Here is a 3,528-nt window from a genome sequence, read left to right as displayed (position 1 = left end):
GCAGCGTATTTTTCTATAATGTATTGTACCCGTTATATCATTATTCTGGCAACGTTTCCGTGTTGTTTTTCTATAGAAAAGCAATATTGGAATCTGTGGAATTCTTCTGGTGGTACTGGACGAGTCTACGAACAGGGCACTCTCATTCAAGAATGAACGTCGAAATGTGAGCGTATCGTCTAAAAATACTGTTGGTGGGCCGAGGTGCGCCTAGCAACAGAGATTGCATAGAAGCATAACTATAGTGAACGTGCGTGTTTATACGTCGAGGCACAACGAGGACACGGAGTTACGGAAAAAAGGAGCCTGACAAACAACCGTGTTCAATTCTGTTAAAACGGTTTTCATAATTTTTTTTTCCTACGAACCTACAGCCGACTTCTTGTCACGTCAATTTTTACGATTATTTCCTGTTTTTCAGTCGTTCGTAACGAAACGACCGATACACGTTTATCAGAATAAAATTTCGATATTAAATAAATGAAATTTGAATGCTTATCGAGCGATAAAAAAGATAATTTAGCCTGCACGGTGGACAAAAAGAATACTGTTTGTCGTTGGAAGACAGAAGATGTTTTATGTGTACTTCTCGAGGCACGAGACCAAGTGTCTCAGCCGATAAACATTGAAAAGAGTACAGATTGCAGAAAGACACGTGCATCATAATTTGAAGGAGGCTCACTTGTGAATAGAGCCACGTAGCACTTCGAACGAGTGAAAAAATAAAAGAAAGTATTTCAAAATATTTCCGTTCGAACAGTGTTACTCGAACTTTCATTGATCATTTCTGTCCACGCGAGGAAACAGTTCTGATTCACCGAAGAAATTCTTGCATAATCCCCTGACCTCGATTTTACAACCACGCGACGATCAAATAATTTCAATTGAAATAAACGTTTAAGAAGAGGAGGGTACGACGTGTCCCTACTCCGAGACTTTCGTTTCAAAACGAAAATAAAGAAGATAATAAAAATTAAAGTGTCACTTACCAAAAAGTAAATACGTACAGATCCAGACACCTGCTTCTTAATCAACCTCGAGTATTTTCTACCGATACAGCTTCCGTTGCACCTGTACCTGTCTCAATTTTTTCTCAACGAACAACAAATTCTCTGTACACTTCTGGATTCGGTATGTGAAGATTGTAGTAGGATTCAAGGAAGTACTAGGAGGTTTGTTGTGTTCGGCTGTAACAAGGAGACGATGCATTTCAGGAGGTTACCGTGAAGGGCAGGTTAGTTGTTATTGTGAAAAGAGTACATAAGGATGTTTGTATCGTACGGATGGGAAGAGAATTGTGGATTATTTTTGTTTACGTTATCCAGTGTAATTAGAAATGCTACACGATTCGCATACACACGAGGAATAACTACAGGTTTTGGATACCAGGCGTTGTAAAAGAAAGAAAGAGGTATGTCGAAACGTTCTTTTTTTTTTTTAGATAAATCTTTTTTTAATAAACATAGGCATTCACTTATGTAGGTTAGTTTTTTAGACTCTCTTACTATTACGGTTTATATAATAATATATGGTCGTTACACATAGAATTCTAACGCGAATACCAACTGGAAGTGAGGCACTGGGTATTTCTGCTCTCCCGTTAATTTTTTTTGTTTTTTTTTTTCTTGCCTTTAAACATTCACCCACTCGAACAAACATCGTGCACACGTGGCTCCAAGCATATGCGGCAAATCTTTTATACTCTCTTACTGGGACCTTCCTTTACGTGTTTCACGTTTGGAAACGCACATATACATCTATACTTATTACAAAATAAGAAGTACACGCTAAGTTATGTTTACTGAGATCATACTAATACATCACAGGGTTACATAGACATAAGATTATTCTCTTTTACTATTTTTTTTTCGTTTAATTCCCGACAGCAGACATTACTTTTTTCCTTGTTGTTCGATCCTTTCAGATCTGACGAGATTCTATAGTCGTTTGCTTTTTCTAGAATTTCTTTTTCTCTCTTTATATATATATATATATAATTTTTTTTTTTCATTCAACGCTGATGGAGGAAAAAGTAATTTCGTAGAGTCTGCCGTTGACTATTCGTTTTCTTCTTTCTCTCCTTTTTTTCTTATTTGTAATTCAATGTTACTTTTCCATTTGTTTTTTTTTTCTTTTCCACGTGCTTACAAGTACAGCGATCGAATTAGAACGGTATCCTCTTTTCGTTTGTTTCTTGTCGACTCAAGTAAAAGATCATCCAACGCGCGTCCTTACTAAAACAGTTACTTCAATTCGATTTCTTATCGCGGATTCGCTCTCATAGTACAGCGTGTATCCTGCAGCGCCCATGAAAGCGCCATTGAAACGTCGAACACAGCGTAACCAGTATGAAAAAACGACCATTAGAATTCCACAACGAATCAATTCTGCCACTCATAGCGCACTTCACGAGTGAACTACGAAAAAAAATAGCTTTGTAACCACCAGTCGTATTTTTGAATTATAATCTCAAAGAGGGGGGAAAAGAGCGAATGGTGAAAAATGTTCCCGGAGGGTGGCGGGTGGGGTGGAGTGGGGGGAAGAGATGACGATTCGAGGAGTGGGGAGGGGGAACAGGGGAGTATACCTCGAAGGATGGTTTTCAACCAAATTATCGTAAACAAAAAACAAAAAAAGAAGACTTGTAATAAACAGCTACCATTATAAAATCAATAATATACCGTTTAAGATACAGAATTACATTTACATTACATTAAGTTCCCTTTTCTTTTTTCAACTTTTTTGCGCGCGAGAATTCATCGGTGACGATGAAAAAGAGTGGTACACGTCGAGGGGGAAATGTTCTCTTTGACTTTCCAAGGTAAAGAGAGTAGTACGCGTAAAGGTTAAGTTGGTGTATTAAAAAAAAAACAAAAAAAAAAAAAAACAAAATCATTCGAAATACAAGATGCACTCTTGCATGATTTTTCAAGAACCGTTTAAAGATCTCCAGAAGCTACGATTTGTACTCTGGTTGGTGAGAATGCTTTCGAGTCAGCCTACACACGCACGCGCTTTCGTTCGAAATTGCGCGTACTCTTGCGGCGAATTTTCTCTCTCTGAAATTCTGGCAGTTATCCGGTAGAACGAAAAAGGTAGACAAAGAGAGAAAACAAAGAACAATGATTTTTTTTTTTTCTTTTTCCATCTAGTGACTACTGGGGAGTACTTTCAAACGGCCTTTATTCTTTTTCCACGCTTAACACACCACCGATAAACTATCTATAAAGTCTGATTCGTAAAAAAATATTAAAAACGGGTGGAATCTTCGTGATGATTTTGTACAAGAGAATGAATGAAATTAAGCAGAATACAAAATTTATCGATAACCTAAAGCTAGACGAAGATTGCGTCTCAACGCGACAAAACGACAATCACAGATCTGATTGTCTGCGTTGATCTTACAAAAAGAATTCACGATCAACGATAGACTCGATACGACTTATATTTCTTTTTCTTTTCCCCAGAGAAAAATCTTTTCCGAACAACGCAATCTTCGCGAAGCTTTCAGTCTTCTAAACATACTAA

The sequence above is a fragment of the Habropoda laboriosa genome, unplaced genomic scaffold (assembly GCF_001263275.1).
Source record: "Habropoda laboriosa isolate 0110345459 unplaced genomic scaffold, ASM126327v1 scaffold88, whole genome shotgun sequence".
In the NCBI taxonomy this organism is placed as follows: domain Eukaryota; kingdom Metazoa; phylum Arthropoda; class Insecta; order Hymenoptera; family Apidae; genus Habropoda; species Habropoda laboriosa.
This window is presented reverse-complemented; position numbering follows the sequence as displayed.